The following is a 17,295-nucleotide window of genomic DNA, read 5'->3' as shown; positions in this document are numbered from 1 at the left end:
GAGAGGGAGACCTTCGAGTCTTCCTTTCGGTCCTCCAACTTGGATGCGGGGTCTCAAAACAGTCAGGAGGGGGAGTGCCTTTTCCTGGGTACCACGGCACATCCAGGCCTCGTTCTGCCCCATTCTGTGCTATGTCAGCCCTGGATGGAATCTTTCTTTCTGAAGTCTCAGCGCACGAGCTCCACGTGATATCGGCCCCAGGTGGAAAGGCATGGAGCTGCTCGTAGGCCGACAGACCTAGGAAGCAGATGGGAGAATGACCCCCACTCTGCAGATGGAGAGACTGGGGAAACCCTGAGGGGAATATGCTTGTCCAGGGCCACACCACTTATGAGAAGAAGGAGCCTGGTCTGAGAGCAGCAGGGCCCTCGGAGCTCAGGCCCTGGCTGCACCCAGGCCTCCCCAGGGCTGTGGGCTGGGCTGTGTGGGCGTCTCTGTGCCTGCACATGGCCTAAGGGGGGTGGTCGAGCAGTCAGAAACCCAGAGATTCCCTTGGGAAGTTTTGGGGAAGGGACCTCAGCACGAACCCCAGGCGATGATGTCACCTGCCGGCAACAGAACCCAACAGAACCCGCAACCCGGGTATCCAGGCCTCCAGAGCGGAGAGGAGCCCCCAGCCAGATCACTTGCTGCCAGGATGTTCTGCTGTTTGCCCATGCCCAGAGGCCGGGGCCTCAGGAGAGCTCACAGGCAGTGTGCGTGGGCACCCTGTCGACGTTGGCTCAGGACACCCCCGAGAGGCCTCTGGCCGTTTGCCCGGAGAAACAGAAAGGTAACACGGGGAGCCCCAGGCCGGGCCAGGCCACCTCGCCCATGCCACCCGGAAACACCGGGTCCTTTGCCTGTGTGTGTGGATGCGGGTTTCTCGGGGTGTGTCTCCCTCAAGGAAGCCCAGGCGGATGTGGGGTCAGAAGCCTGCGGACAAGTTGTGTCCACACCCCAGGGGAGAGCAGGCTGGGCCCGATGGGGAGTGTGCGGGCAGCGGCGGCCGCCCAGGCTGACCTCACACCCACAGGTGGGTCTCTTTCCTCCCGGGTGGGGATCTAAGCAGACACACGTCTCTGACCCTTCTGGGAAGAGAAGTTCGAGCAGGCAGAAGCAGCGGTTCCACTGGCCAGGCCCAGCTTGGAAAACTCCCAGCATGGCTGGCTGACGGTCACTGTCGTTGCAGAGCTTCCCACGTGATGAGGCCGAGGACGGGGACACCCCATCCACCTCCCGGAGGGAGGGGTCGGAGCACCACCCCCCCGCCCGTGAGGCCCAGTGCAGGCTCCAGGTGAGCGTGCCCACGGAGGCATCAGCCCCACCGGGGGAGAAGAGGAGGCGGGGAAGGCCTGCTGCAGAGACACCGCCTAGGATACACCCGCCGGCCCAGTCTGAGGCTGCCACGGAGCTCAGCACACCCGGCTCCGACCCAGAGTCCCGAGAACCCCGGCCTCTGAGGCAGCAGGAGGACCTGGAGCCCAGCACGCCAGAGCACAGAGGTGAGGACGCTGGGGCTGCTGCACGGGAGTGTGTGGGGACGGGGTGCTGAGCTACACAGGGACGAGTCCCCGAAAGCTGCTGCTGGGCCTGCAGCAAGCACTGGCCTCACACCCCCCGCCCCCCGTCTTGCACACTTCAGTCCCAAAAGACATCCGACGCTGGGTATTCTTTGGGAATCTCTTGGAAGCTTTCTGTCCCGGGATACGCACATGCCAAGGCTGGCCTGTGGGCAAACTTTGCTTCTCCCCCAGCTCTAGCACTGACCTCCAACTGGAACCAGGCTCCACTTCCCAGACCTGTCCCTACAGAGGTGGTGGCTCCAGGTGCAGGACCCAGGGATCCACCGAGGGCAGATGGAGAACCGAGACTTGCCCTCGCAGAGACACCAGGCCAGCTGGGTACTGGCCAGCACACCGGGCAGATCGGATCTCCGTGCCTGCAGGACCCCCAGCCCCAGGCACTGATGTCCCACCCCCTCAGCCAGAACCTCCACCTCCACGTGCACCTGTACCTGCTCGGGCTCTGGCAGGAGAACCCGAGGCAGAGGAGGAGTCACCGCCTCGGCAGGGAGAGCCTGCCCTGGCTCCCGCGCAACACCCAGACGCCCACGATGACTCACCCACCCCTGCAGGGAGAACGAGCCCCCGCTCTGGACAGACACCCAGAGCCCTTGCCGGAAACACCACGTCCAGGGGAGCGGTCGGCTCTGCAGCCTCCATCCCTGTCTGCTCACCGTGGACGCCGGCAACTCGGTCTGCCCCCAGGGGACATGGAGTTCCTTTCCCCTGAACTGCTTTGCATTTGGTTTGTTTCCACCTTTCTGGTGATGTTTTCTTTTTTGTATGGTTTCCTGTATTTTTGTTGGTTAAGTTGGGATTCGTAAACTTTCTCATCATTGTTGCAATTTGGGAACACTGTTGTGTAACTCTGGTGATCCTGTGTTACCATCACCACTTGGTAGTTTCAGACCCGTTTGATCTTTATGCCCCACCCCCCAACAAAGCCTGGATTCAAGGCAAGCACGCCCTGTTCATCCCTTCCCCCGATCCTGAACACAATTTCATCTTTTCTTTGTGCATTCCTTCCTATATTCTTGGTGTCCCCAATCAATGACTCTCCGTGAAATGACTGAAGCAGTGTTTTTCGGACTCTCCACCTACTGTAAGACTCCATTGGAGAGTTCTCATTTTTATGTCATTTGAACTAGCCTTTGATATCTGAAAGGACGGTGTACGTCCTTTCAAGATACCATGTGCCAAACGAAGCCCTTTTGGCCACTGCCATCATTATCTCCAGGCAGGCATTGCTGTTTCAAGGGTGACATCTCCGCCAGAAGGCAGAGGCTGAGCTCGTCTTGTTGCACCAGCTCCCAAAAGAAGCCAAGAAAGGGAGCTGGAACAACAAACCACCCCAACGCCCAGGAAAGCGTTCTTCATGACAGAAGGCTAGAAAATGACCCAACATCCTTGTGGCCCAGAACCCCTCTAGAAAATCACTGTTCCATAAAAAAGAGAAACACATGGGAAGTTCCAAGGAGAGGCAATGCCCATGGCCAGTGTACTTTAGAGACGGCCTGAGCGCTCCGGGGAAGACACGCACCGACGGAACCCCTTGGGAAACAGCAGGGATTCTCCTCACCGTCGTAAGGGTTTCCTCTGGGGACAACCTGCTCTGGGCACCACATGAGGGAGCAGACCGGCTTCTCTTCCTCTGCCCCCACACCATTCACTCATGAAGGCAGCTCAGGTGTTCTCATGCCCTGCCTGCCTGCCTGCCTGGCTCATCCGTGAGCTGTGACCACCTCCAGGGCAGGACTCCACCTTCTCCTCTCTGTGTACCGTGCATCTGCACACAGTGGGCTTTCAGAACCTTAGACTTGAGCCATTCCCACTCAAGCCAGAACCCTCCCCAGGAAGGAAAACAGCTGTGGAGTCATTTTGGCCCCAGCACTGGTTCCGAAACCCTGGCGGCTCCTACAGCCTCTACGGCGTGAAGAGGGAGGTCCCTTTTGACAGAGCTTTCCGGCTCTCAGATCTAAGCTGTTGTTTCACTGTCAGCTGTGTCTCTTCCGTTGCAGCCAGGTGGGCCACGCTGCTCCAAAGGAGCTCACAAGCTGAGTTTCAAGGGAGGACAGGGATGGCTACAACGTGCTGCAAACTGAGTGAGGGTCCCCACAATCCTCAGCAAAGGTCTGTGGTGTGCAAGTGGGGAGTAGAGGGCCCCCAAGTTCCAAAGGAAGGGAGGTACTCGGGAGCTAAAGCCCTTGGCTGCTGTGGTAGCAGCTGCAGATGGCAGCTCGTCCACAGTGCACTTCAAATGAGGTCATATGAGCGGGACTCTGGAAATGGCTCCGAAATCGAGAGAAAGGGGTCAGGGTATGTGGGAAGCCGGCGGGGGTGGGGGGTGGATGAAGGAAGGTGTCCCTCCTCTCTCCAGTGCAATTTGGTTTGGTGAGTCTCAAAGCTACCAGATGGCACTTCCCAAGTCAGGCCCCCACAGGAATCAGGGTGGGCTGCGTGCCTCGGCCCCTGCCACAGGGACAAGCCACACCAGTGGCCTCCCTGAGCTCCAATGGCCGGATCTGGGGGTTCTGTCTGGGTGCACACCTCCTTGCTGTGGCCAAGTTCCCCCCTTCTCTGAGCACCAGCTTCATCCTCTCGAATGAGGACATCGAATGCTACCTTGGCACGTTACTCTCTTCATCCTGTGAAGACTCATTAGGCTTATCCTACAATTACTAGCTGGCCCGAAGAGATATCTCCTGAATCCAGATTAAGCTGGAGTCTCCCAGGCTCATCTGGCATGTCTTCCCTGAAGTCTGCCAAAACCCACACCATTGCATTTCCAGGGACTCCCCTTAGCCAGCTGGGCAGAAAACCCAGCATGCTTCAAACAAGCTGACAGACAAGCGGGAGAGGACTCACGGGCAGAAGGTTTCCCTCAGGTCTCGGGTGGAGCTCTGGGACCACAGCAGCAACGGGCCATCCCAGCCCCTGGGCTCAGCAGCGCCCTCATTCTCAGGCCGGCGGCTCTGCCCTGAGGGGAGCGGGAAGGTCACCAACTGCCGCAGGCGGACCTCACGCCCCTCCCACTGCTGGAGCCTGACCTCCCCCGGCCCCACCCCTTCCCCTACCCCAGCAGGACGACAGCTCGTCTTCCCCTGGCTTCCAACGTCAGGCCCGGCCCTGGGCCCCGATTGGGCACTGCCCCAGCCCGGAGCCAATCACAGTGGCCAGGGAGGTGGAACGCACCGATTGGCCAGGGCCAGGTCATGTGACCATACTCCCCAGGAAACTCAAATATTACCAAGGTTCCCTAAGAAACCAATGAACAAAATTATCCAGTAAAGGCAAACCGTACTTTTTAATGAGGCCAATGTCACAGAAAAAAAAAAAAAAAAAAAAAAGCTTCACCATGAACTGCTCAAGGAAGCTAGTAAATAAACTTTCAGAAAAGTTTAGTAGTTTTTTTTTTTTTTTTTAATAGGGTGACGGAGAGCTATACCTTTCCCGTCTATGTGAATTTAGGTTTAAACTAGATTTCCCTTGGCTGTTATATAAGACAAAAAAACCCACATCACCCCCTTTCACTCACCCCCACCCCCCAAAAGTGTTTTAATGTATTGAATTTTTCTGTCCTCAGTTGTGTCTGATTCACGGCAACCCACGAACTCTACACAGCCAGGCTCTTCCGTCCATGGAATTCAGGGCAATTTTTTCTGTCCCAGTCAATGCCCACCCTGGGTGATCCAAAGGCAAGGGCTCAGAGGCCCCTGAGAGACTAACTCCTTTCAGCTGAGCACAGAGCTGGCTCCTCACTGGGATGCCTGTGGCCTGGGGCTCCCAGAGGGGAGAGCAGCACTCGCCCCACCGTGTGGTCACTGCTGGAAGTGCAGGCTGCTCCTCACTCCCCCTTGACAGTGTCCCTGACGGCAGAACAGTGTGAATCGAATCAAGGTGGTAATGCAAACTCCAATGCAACCAAACTCCCCACAAGGTCTCCAAAACCACTCAGGAACAGGGAATTGGAAACTGCAGGGGATGACATGAATGGAGATGGAGACTTGACACCTTACACCGAGTTCACTTCCACTTATCCCTAGACAAACTTTCCGTGAAAACTTGTCACCAATCTAGAAGAACAATGAGCAGAAACCGGACACGTGCTTTGAGTCTTCACACACAAAACTAAAAGGCAGTCCACAAAAAAACCCAGAGAATACAGTGGACTTGGCAAAATCAAAGATATCTACTGTGGGAAAGACCTCATGACAAAAGCAAAAGACAGGTCATACATCGCCAGACGAATGAGTGGAAACACAAAGCTTATCAAGGATGTGTCTCCAAACAGACAAAGAACACCAACACAACAAGCCTGTGAAAACTAGGGAAAGGTCTGAAGGGACACCAGACTGAGGAAGACACACACAGAGGATCCCGGATGATGTCCAGCACTGAGGTCCTGAAGAAACAACAGTCTAGTTGCACCCCCTCAGGCCTGTGTGACCGTGGATGAGGCCTCTGTTTCCCGGTGGCTCTGAGAGATGGACAGGGAGGAAGGGGAAGAGAAGTCACTTGCATTTCTAATACTCACAGCAAAGTCTTCCAATGAGAAGGGAATTATCACCCCCACTGACAATGCCATGCACTGAAGTGATATCCACGAGTCCATCTAACCCAGAAGGGAAGGATGCACCTGTTCTCACAAAACGGCGAGAGATGGAAGAAGGAAGATCAAGCCCACACCAATCACTGGAGAGAGAAGCTGTGCTCAGGGCTTGAAAAATTCCTATTGGTAAAATGATGTCACAGCCCCACAAGGCAATCCACAGCTTCGATGCTATTCCTCCCAAAATGCCAAAGCATTTTCGCACCGAACAAAGAATTGCAAAAGGGGTTACGGAAACAGAAAAGAGCCTAAATTGTCAATACAATCCGACGAAAAGGCCCCGATACGGACATCCAAGGTTGTGTGAAAGGAAATTAGACGACCAAACTAGGATCCTCAGGAGAGTATCGGAGAAGGCAATGGCGACCCACTCCAGTACTCTTGCCTGGAAAATGCCCTGGACGGAGGAGCCTGGTAGGCTGCAGGCCATGGGGTCGCGCAGAGTCTGACACGACTGAAGTGACTTAGCAGCAGCAGCAGCAGCGGCAGGACAGTATGCTATTGGGAATACAACAACACACACAGATCCAGATCGATGGAATAAAGTTGAGGGTCCAGAAACAAACCCCAGCATCCATCGTCAACTCATCTCTGACACAGAAGGGGAGATTATCCAAATGGGAACAAGAAAGCCTCTTCAATCAATGTCCATGGGAAACCCAGACAGCTACATCTGAAGAACGCTATTGGTTTGGATCTCAGACCACCTCAATATTGGGGAAAAACCTCACCCTAAAGACTGATGTCATGAGATAGCTAGAAAGAAGCATAGGTCAAAGGCTCCTTAACATCAGAGTCTCCTTGCCATTTGCTGGGCGGAGGTAGAAATGGGTCTCTTCAATTAAGGGAAAGAGGTACACGAAGTACACCAATGGGTTTCCATCCAATGGAACCTCTTCACAACAGAGAAGCTAAGCATTCACAAATGCAAAAGATAGGAAACGGAACACGAGAGACTCCTTCCAAGTGGTGTATCTGAGAAGGGGTTCATATGGAAAGAGACGAAGAATGCACAGCACTCAGATTCCAAGAAACACCACCACCACCCTTGACCCTTCCCCTATGACCAACTCCGACCTGAAGCCTTTCTCTCCCTCTAACCTATCCCTAAAACATAACCCTCATCTAATCATATACATGTGGAATTCCTAGCATCCATCCATTCACACACGAGAGAGAAAGAGGAAGACACAGAGGGAATTGAGAAAGGAAAAGAGAGGGACACAGCCAGAGAGAGACACGGAACCAAAGAGAGGAAAGGAGTCGATGGTCCAGACTTTTCCTCAATCTGTCTCGAAGGTAGAAGCAATGACAGCGCCCATCCACCCCAGAAGGGGGAAAAGGACGGAAGGTTTGCAGAGGAAAAGACAAGAACGCAGGGAGCCATTAGAAGCTCAGCCACCTGCAGAAGCCGAGCTGGGACACTTGAACAGAATCTCAATGGAAACAGGACCAGAAAGTTGGCTACTCTTTTCTACAAGAGAGGGAGACCTTCGAGTCTTCCTTTCTGTCCTCCAGCTTGGATGCGGGGTCTCAAAACAGTCAGGAGGGGGAGTGCCTTTTCCTGGGTACCACGGCACATCCAGGCCTCGTTCTGCCCCATTCTGTGCTATGTCAGCCCTGGATGGAATCTTTCTTTCTGAAGTCTCAGCGCACGAGCTCCACGTGATATCGGCCCCAGGTGGAAAGGCATGGAGCTGCTCGTAGGCCGACAGACCTAGGAAGCAGATGGGAGAATGACCCCCACTCTGCAGATGGAGAGACTGGGGAAACCCTGAGGGGCATATGCTTGTCCAGGGCCACACCACTTATGAGAAGAAGGAGCCTGGTCTGAGAGCAGCAGGGCCCTCGGAGCTCAGGCCCTGGCTGCACCCAGGCCTCCCCAGGGCTGTGGGCTGGGCTGTGTGGGCGTCTCTGTGTCTGCACATGGCCTAAGGGGGGTGGTCGAGCAGTCAGAAACCCAGAGATTCCCTTGGGTAGTTTTGGGGAAGGGACCTCAGCACGAACCCCAGGCGATGATGTCACCTGCCGGCAACAGAACCCAACAGAACCCGCAACCCGGGTATCCAGGCCTCCAGAGCGGAGAGGAGCCCCCAGCCAGATCACTTGCTGCCAGGATGTTCTTCTGTTTGCCCACGCCCAGAGGCCGGGGCCTCAGGAGAGCTCACAGGCAGTGTGCGTGGGCACCCTGTCGACGTTGGCTCAGGACACCCCCGAGAGGCCTCTGGCCGTTTGCCCGGAGAAACAGAAAGATAACACGGGGAGCCCCAGGCCGGGCCAGGCCACCTCGCCCATGCCACCCGGAAACACCGGGTCCTTTGCCTGTGTGTGTGGATGCGGGTTTCTCGGGGTGTGTCTCCCTCAAGGAAGCCCAGGCGGATGTGGGGTCAGAAGCCTGCGGACAAGTTGTGTCCACACCCCAGGGGAGAGCAGGCTGGGCCCGATGGGGAGTGTGCGGGCAGCGGCAGCCGCCCAGGCTGACCTCACACCCACAGGTGGGTCTCTTTCCTCCCGGGTGGGGATCTGAGCAGACACACGTCTCTGACCCTTCTGGGAAGAGAAGTTCGAGCAGGCAGAAGCAGCGGTTCCACTGGCCAGGCCCAGCTTGGAAAACTCCCAGCATGGCTGGCTGACGGTCACTGTCGTTGCAGAGCTTCCCACGTGATGAGGCCGAGGACGGGGACACCCCATCCACCTCCCGGAGGGAGGGGTCGGAGCACCACCCCCCCGCCCGTGAGGCCCAGTGCAGGCTCCAGGTGAGCGTGCCCACGGAGGCATCAGCCCCACCGGGGGAGAAGAGGAGGCGGGGAAGGCCTGCTGCAGAGACACCGCCTAGGATACACCCGCCGGCCCAGTCTGAGGCTGCCACGGAGCTCAGCACACCCGGCTCCGACCCAGAGTCCCGAGAACCCCGGCCTCTGAGGCAGCAGGAGGACCTGGAGCCCAGCACGCCAGAGCACAGAGGTGAGGACGCTGGGGCTGCTGCACGGGAGTGTGTGGGGACGGGGTGCTGAGCTACACAGGGACGAGTCCCCGAAAGCTGCTGCTGGGCCTGCAGCAAGCACTGGCCTCACACCCCCCGCCCCCCGTCTTGCACACTTCAGTCCCAAAAGACATCCGACGCTGGGTATTCTTTGGGAATCTCTTGGAAGCTTTCTGTCCCGGGATACGCACATGCCAAGGCTGGCCTGTGGGCAAACTTTGCTTCTCCCCCAGCTCTAGCACTGACCTCCAACTGGAACCAGGCTCCACTTCCCAGACCTGTCCCTACAGAGGTGGTGGCTCCAGGTGCAGGACCCAGGGATCCACCGAGGGCAGATGGAGAACCGAGACTTGCCCTCGCAGAGACACCAGGCCAGCTGGGTACTGGCCAGCACACCGGGCAGATCGGATCTCCGTGCCTGCAGGACCCCCAGCCCCAGGCACTGATGTCCCACCCCCTCAGCCAGAACCTCCACCTCCACGTGCACCTGTACCTGCTCGGGCTCTGGCAGGAGAACCCGAGGCAGAGGAGGAGTCACCGCCTCGGCAGGGAGAGCCTGCCCTGGCTCCCGCGCAACACCCAGACGCCCACGATGACTCACCCACCCCTGCAGGGAGAACGAGCCCCCGCTCTGGACAGACACCCAGAGCCCTTGCCGGAAACACCACGTCCAGGGGAGCGGTCGGCTCTGCAGCCTCCATCCCTGTCTGCTCACCGTGGACGCCGGCAACTCGGTCTGCCCCCAGGGGACATGGAGTTCCTTTCCCCTGAACTGCTTTGCATTTGGTTTGTTTCCACCTTTCTGGTGATGTTTTCTTTTTTGTATGGTTTCCTGTATTTTTGTTGGTTAAGTTGGGATTCGTAAACTTTTTCATCATTGTTGCAATTTGGGAACACTGTTGTGTAACTCTGGTGATACTGTGTTACCATCACCACTTGGTAGTTTCAGACCCGTTTGATCTTTATGCCCCACCCCCCAACAAAGCCTGGATTCAAGGCAAGCACGCCCTGTTCATCCCTTCCCCCGATCCTGAACACAATTTCATCTTTTCTTTGTGCATTCCTTCCTATATTCTTGGTGTCCCCAATCAATGACTCTCCGTGAAATGACTGAAGCAGTGTTTTTCGGACTCTCCACCTACTGTAAGACTCCATTGGAGAGTTCTCATTTTTATGTCATTTGAACTAGCCTTTGATATCTGAAAGGACGGTGTACGTCCTTTCAAGATACCATGTGCCAAACGAAGCCCTTTTGGCCACTGCCATCATTATCTCCAGGCAGGCATTGCTGTTTGAAGGGTGACATCTCAGCCAGAAGGCAGAGGCTGAGCTCGTCTTGTTGCACCAGCTCCCAAAAGAAGCCAAGAAAGGGAGCTGGAACAACAAACCACCCCAACGCCCAGGAAAGCGTTCTTCATGACAGAAGGCTAGAAAATGACCCAACATCCTTGTGGCCCAGAACCCCTCTAGAAAATCACTGTTCCATAAAAAAGAGAAACACATGGGAAGTTCCAAGGAGAGGCAATGCCCATGGCCAGTGTACTTTAGAGACGGCCTGAGCGCTCCGGGGAAGACACGCACCGACGGAACCCCTTGGGAAACAGCAGGGATTCTCCTCACCGTCGTAAGGGTTTCCTCTGGGGACAACCTGCCCTGGGCACCACATGAGGGAGCAGACCGGCTTCTCTTCCTCTGCCCCCACACCATTCACTCATGAAGGCAGCTCAGGTGTTCTCATGCCCTGCCTGCCTGCCTGCCTGGCTCATCCGTGAGCTGTGACCACCTCCAGGGCAGGACTCCACCTTCTCCTCTCTGTGTACCGTGCATCTGCACACAGTGGGCTTTCAGAACCTTAGACTTGAGCCATTCCCACTCAAGCCAGAACCCTCCCCAGGAAGGAAAACAGCTGTGGAGTCATTTTGGCCCCAGCACTGGTTCCGAAACCCTGGCGGCTCCTACAGCCTCTACGGCGTGAAGAGGGAGGTCCCTTTTGACAGAGCTTTCCGGCTCTCAGATCTAAGCTGTTGTTTCACTGTCAGCTGTGTCTCTTCCGTTGCAGCCAGGTGGGCCACGCTGCTCCAAAGGAGCTCACAAGCTGAGTTTCAAGGGAGGACAGGGATGGCTACAACGTGCTGCAAACTGAGTGAGGGTCCCCACAATCCTCAGCAAAGGTCTGTGGTGTGCAAGTGGGGAGTAGAGGGCCCCCAAGTTCCAAAGGAAGGGAGGTACTCGGGAGCTAAAGCCCTTGGCTGCTGTGGTAGCAGCTGCAGATGGCAGCTCGTCCACAGTGCACTTCGAATGAGGTCATATGAGCGGGACTCTGGAAATGGCTCCGAAATCGGGAGAAAGGGGTCAGGGTATGTGGGAAGCCGGCGGGGGTGGGGGGTGGATGAAGGAAGGTGTCCCTCCTCTCTCCAGTGCAATTTGGTTTGGTGAGTCTCAAAGCTACCAGATGGCACTTCCCAAGTCAGGCCCCCACAGGAATCAGGGTGGGCTGCGTGCCTCGGCCCCTGCCACAGGGACAAGCCACACCAGTGGCCTCCCTGAGCTCCAATGGCCGGATCTGGGGGTTCTGTCTGGGTGCACACCTCCTTGCTGTGGCCAAGTTCCCCCCTTCTCTGAGCACCAGCTTCATCCTCTCGAATGAGGACATCGAATGCTACCTTGGCACGTTACTCTCTTCATCCTGTGAAGACTCATTAGGCTTATCCTACAATTACTAGCTGGCCCGAAGAGATATCTCCTGAATCCAGATTAAGCTGGAGTCTCCCAGGCTCATCTGGCATGTCTTCCCTGAAGTCTGCCAAAACCCACACCATTGCATTTCCAGGGACTCCCCTTAGCCAGCTGGGCAGAAAACCCAGCATGCTTCAAACAAGCTGACAGACAAGCGGGAGAGGACTCACGGGCAGAAGGTTTCCCTCAGGTCTCGGGTGGAGCTCTGGGACCACAGCAGCAACGGGCCATCCCAGCCCCTGGGCTCAGCAGCGCCCTCATTCTCAGGCCGGCGGCTCTGCCCTGAGGGGAGCGGGAAGGTCACCAACTGCCGCAGGCGGACCTCACGCCCCTCCCACTGCTGGAGCCTGACCTCCCCCGGCCCCACCCCTTCCCCTACCCCAGCAGGACGACAGCTCGTCTTCCCCTGGCTTCCAACGTCAGGCCCGGCCCTGGGCCCCGATTGGGCACTGCCCCAGCCCGGAGCCAATCACAGTGGCCAGGGAGGTGGAACGCACCGATTGGCCAGGGCCAGGTCATGTGACCATACTCCCCAGGAAACTCAAATATTACCAAGGTTCCCTAAGAAACCAATGAACAAAATTATCCAGTAAAGGCAAACCGTACTTTTTAATGAGGCCAATGTCACAGAAAAAAAAAAAAAAAAAAAAAAGCTTCACCATGAACTGCTCAAGGAAGCTAGTAAATAAACTTTCAGAAAAGTTTAGTAGTTTTTTTTTTTTTTTTTAATAGGGTGACGGAGAGCTATACCTTTCCCGTCTATGTGAATTTAGGTTTAAACTAGATTTCCCTTGGCTGTTATATAAGACAAAAAAACCCACATCACCCCCTTTCACTCACCCCCACCCCCCAAAAGTGTTTTAATGTATTGAATTTTTCTGTCCTCAGTTGTGTCTGATTCACGGCAACCCACGAACTCTACACAGCCAGGCTCTTCCGTCCATGGAATTCAGGGCAATTTTTTCTGTCCCAGTCAATGCCCACCCTGGGTGATCCAAAGGCAAGGGCTCAGAGGCCCCTGAGAGACTAACTCCTTTCAGCTGAGCACAGAGCTGGCTCCTCACTGGGATGCCTGTGGCCTGGGGCTCCCAGAGGGGAGAGCAGCACTCGCCCCACCGTGTGGTCACTGCTGGAAGTGCAGGCTGCTCCTCACTCCCCCTTGACAGTGTCCCTGACGGCAGAACAGTGTGAATCGAATCAAGGTGGTAATGCAAACTCCAATGCAACCAAACTCCCCACAAGGTCTCCAAAACCACTCAGGAACAGGGAATTGGAAACTGCAGGGGATGACATGAATGGAGATGGAGACTTGACACCTTACACCGAGTTCACTTCCACTTATCCCTAGACAAACTTTCCGTGAAAACTTGTCACCAATCTAGAAGAACAATGAGCAGAAACCGGACACGTGCTTTGAGTCTTCACACACAAAACTAAAAGGCAGTCCACAAAAAAACCCAGAGAATACAGTGGACTTGGCAAAATCAAAGATATCTACTGTGGGAAAGACCTCATGACAAAAGCAAAAGACAGGTCATACATCGCCAGACGAATGAGTGGAAACACAAAGCTTATCAAGGATGTGTCTCCAAACAGACAAAGAACACCAACACAACAAGCCTGTGAAAACTAGGGAAAGGTCTGAAGGGACACCAGACTGAGGAAGACACACACAGAGGATCCCGGATGATGTCCAGCACTGAGGTCCTGAAGAAACAACAGTCTAGTTGCACCCCCTCAGGCCTGTGTGACCGTGGATGAGGCCTCTGTTTCCCGGTGGCTCTGAGAGATGGACAGGGAGGAAGGGGAAGAGAAGTCACTTGCATTTCTAATACTCACAGCAAAGTCTTCCAATGAGAAGGGAATTATCACCCCCACTGACAATGCCATGCACTGAAGTGATATCCACGAGTCCATCTAACCCAGAAGGGAAGGATGCACCTGTTCTCACAAAACGGCGAGAGATGGAAGAAGGAAGATCAAGCCCACACCAATCACTGGAGAGAGAAGCTGTGCTCAGGGCTTGAAAAATTCCTATTGGTAAAATGATGTCACAGCCCCACAAGGCAATCCACAGCTTCGATGCTATTCCTCCCAAAATGCCAAAGCATTTTCGCACCGAACAAAGAATTGCAAAAGGGGTTACGGAAACAGAAAAGAGCCTAAATTGTCAATACAATCCGACGAAAAGGCCCCGATACGGACATCCAAGGTTGTGTGAAAGGAAATTAGACGACCAAACTAGGATCCTCAGGAGAGTATCGGAGAAGGCAATGGCGACCCACTCCAGTACTCTTGCCTGGAAAATGCCCTGGACGGAGGAGCCTGGTAGGCTGCAGGCCATGGGGTCGCGCAGAGTCTGACACGACTGAAGTGACTTAGCAGCAGCAGCAGCAGCGGCAGGACAGTATGCTATTGGGAATACAACAACACACACAGATCCAGATCGATGGAATAAAGTTGAGGGTCCAGAAACAAACCCCAGCATCCATCGTCAACTCATCTCTGACACAGAAGGGGAGATTATCCAAATGGGAACAAGAAAGCCTCTTCAATCAATGTCCATGGGAAACCCAGACAGCTACATCTGAAGAACGCTATTGGTTTGGATCTCAGACCACCTCAATATTGGGGAAAAACCTCACCCTAAAGACTGATGTCATGAGATAGCTAGAAAGAAGCGTAGGTCAAAGGCTCCTTAACATCAGAGTCTCCTTGCCATTTGCTGGGCGGAGGTAGAAATGGGTCTCTTCAATTAAGGGAAAGAGGTACACGAAGTACACCAATGGGTTTCCATCCAATGGAACCTCTTCACAACAGAGAAGCTAAGCATTCACAAATGCAAAAGATAGGAAACGGAACACGAGAGACTCCTTCCAAGTGGTGTATCTGAGAAGGGGTTCATATGGAAAGAGACGAAGAATGCACAGCACTCAGATTCCAAGAAACACCACCACCACCCTTGACCCTTCCCCTATGACCAACTCCGACCTGAAGCCTTTCTCTCCCTCTAACCTATCCCTAAAACATAACCCTCATCTAATCATATACATGTGGAATTCCTAGCATCCATCCATTCACACACGAGAGAGAAAGAGGAAGACACAGAGGGAATTGAGAAAGGAAAAGAGAGGGACACAGCCAGAGAGAGACACGGAACCAAAGAGAGGAAAGGAGTCGATGGTCCAGACTTTTCCTCAATCTGTCTCGAAGGTAGAAGCAATGACAGCGCCCATCCACCCCAGAAGGGGGAAAAGGACGGAAGGTTTGCAGAGGAAAAGACAAGAACGCAGGGAGCCATTAGAAGCTCAGCCACCTGCAGAAGCCGAGCTGGGACACTTGAACAGAATCTCAATGGAAACAGGACCAGAAAGTTGGCTACTCTTTTCTACAAGAGAGGGAGACCTTCGAGTCTTCCTTTCTGTCCTCCAGCTTGGATGCGGGGTCTCAAAACAGTCAGGAGGGGGAGTGCCTTTTCCTGGGTACCACGGCACATCCAGGCCTCGTTCTGCCCCATTCTGTGCTATGTCAGCCCTGGATGGAATCTTTCTTTCTGAAGTCTCAGCGCACGAGCTCCACGTGATATCGGCCCCAGGTGGAAAGGCATGGAGCTGCTCGTAGGCCGACAGACCTAGGAAGCAGATGGGAGAATGACCCCCACTCTGCAGATGGAGAGACTGGGGAAACCCTGAGGGGCATATGCTTGTCCAGGGCCACACCACTTATGAGAAGAAGGAGCCTGGTCTGAGAGCAGCAGGGCCCTCGGAGCTCAGGCCCTGGCTGCACCCAGGCCTCCCCAGGGCTGTGGGCTGGGCTGTGTGGGCGTCTCTGTGTCTGCACATGGCCTAAGGGGGGTGGTCGAGCAGTCAGAAACCCAGAGATTCCCTTGGGTAGTTTTGGGGAAGGGACCTCAGCACGAACCCCAGGCGATGATGTCACCTGCCGGCAACAGAACCCAACAGAACCCGCAACCCGGGTATCCAGGCCTCCAGAGCGGAGAGGAGCCCCCAGCCAGATCACTTGCTGCCAGGATGTTCTTCTGTTTGCCCACGCCCAGAGGCCGGGGCCTCAGGAGAGCTCACAGGCAGTGTGCGTGGGCACCCTGTCGACGTTGGCTCAGGACACCCCCGAGAGGCCTCTGGCCGTTTGCCCGGAGAAACAGAAAGATAACACGGGGAGCCCCAGGCCGGGCCAGGCCACCTCGCCCATGCCACCCGGAAACACCGGGTCCTTTGCCTGTGTGTGTGGATGCGGGTTTCTCGGGGTGTGTCTCCCTCAAGGAAGCCCAGGCGGATGTGGGGTCAGAAGCCTGCGGACAAGTTGTGTCCACACCCCAGGGGAGAGCAGGCTGGGCCCGATGGGGAGTGTGCGGGCAGCGGCAGCCGCCCAGGCTGACCTCACACCCACAGGTGGGTCTCTTTCCTCCCGGGTGGGGATCTGAGCAGACACACGTCTCTGACCCTTCTGGGAAGAGAAGTTCGAGCAGGCAGAAGCAGCGGTTCCACTGGCCAGGCCCAGCTTGGAAAACTCCCAGCATGGCTGGCTGACGGTCACTGTCGTTGCAGAGCTTCCCACGTGATGAGGCCGAGGACGGGGACACCCCATCCACCTCCCGGAGGGAGGGGTCGGAGCACCACCCCCCCGCCCGTGAGGCCCAGTGCAGGCTCCAGGTGAGCGTGCCCACGGAGGCATCAGCCCCACCGGGGGAGAAGAGGAGGCGGGGAAGGCCTGCTGCAGAGACACCGCCTAGGATACACCCGCCGGCCCAGTCTGAGGCTGCCACGGAGCTCAGCACACCCGGCTCCGACCCAGAGTCCCGAGAACCCCGGCCTCTGAGGCAGCAGGAGGACCTGGAGCCCAGCACGCCAGAGCACAGAGGTGAGGACGCTGGGGCTGCTGCACGGGAGTGTGTGGGGACGGGGTGCTGAGCTACACAGGGACGAGTCCCCGAAAGCTGCTGCTGGGCCTGCAGCAAGCACTGGCCTCACACCCCCCGCCCCCCGTCTTGCACACTTCAGTCCCAAAAGACATCCGACGCTGGGTATTCTTTGGGAATCTCTTGGAAGCTTTCTGTCCCGGGATACGCACATGCCAAGGCTGGCCTGTGGGCAAACTTTGCTTCTCCCCCAGCTCTAGCACTGACCTCCAACTGGAACCAGGCTCCACTTCCCAGACCTGTCCCTACAGAGGTGGTGGCTCCAGGTGCAGGACCCAGGGATCCACCGAGGGCAGATGGAGAACCGAGACTTGCCCTCGCAGAGACACCAGGCCAGCTGGGTACTGGCCAGCACACCGGGCAGATCGGATCTCCGTGCCTGCAGGACCCCCAGCCCCAGGCACTGATGTCCCACCCCCTCAGCCAGAACCTCCACCTCCACGTGCACCTGTACCTGCTCGGGCTCTGGCAGGAGAACCCGAGGCAG

General features: G+C 55.9%; 1 long non-coding RNA gene across 1 annotated transcript; it reads right to left on the bottom strand.

Annotated features, from left to right (window-relative positions):
* Nucleotides 1-2,340: 2,340 nt before the first annotated feature.
* LOC145534183 (uncharacterized) lies at nt 2,341-12,175 on the bottom strand. The gene is made up of 2 exons (XR_014074318.1): nt 12,043-12,175; nt 2,341-4,521 (listed from the first exon to the last, which is right to left on the bottom strand). It is a non-coding gene; the product is annotated as an uncharacterized LOC145534183 (long non-coding RNA).
* Between the last annotated feature and the right edge of the window lie 5,120 nt (nt 12,176-17,295).

Source organism: Giraffa tippelskirchi, chromosome 14 (genome assembly GCF_054371585.1).
Source record: "Giraffa tippelskirchi isolate mGirTip1 chromosome 14, T2T-mGirTip1v1.2.pri, whole genome shotgun sequence".
NCBI classification, from domain to species: Eukaryota; Metazoa; Chordata; class Mammalia; order Artiodactyla; family Giraffidae; genus Giraffa; species Giraffa tippelskirchi.
This window is presented reverse-complemented; position numbering and strand designations above follow the sequence as displayed.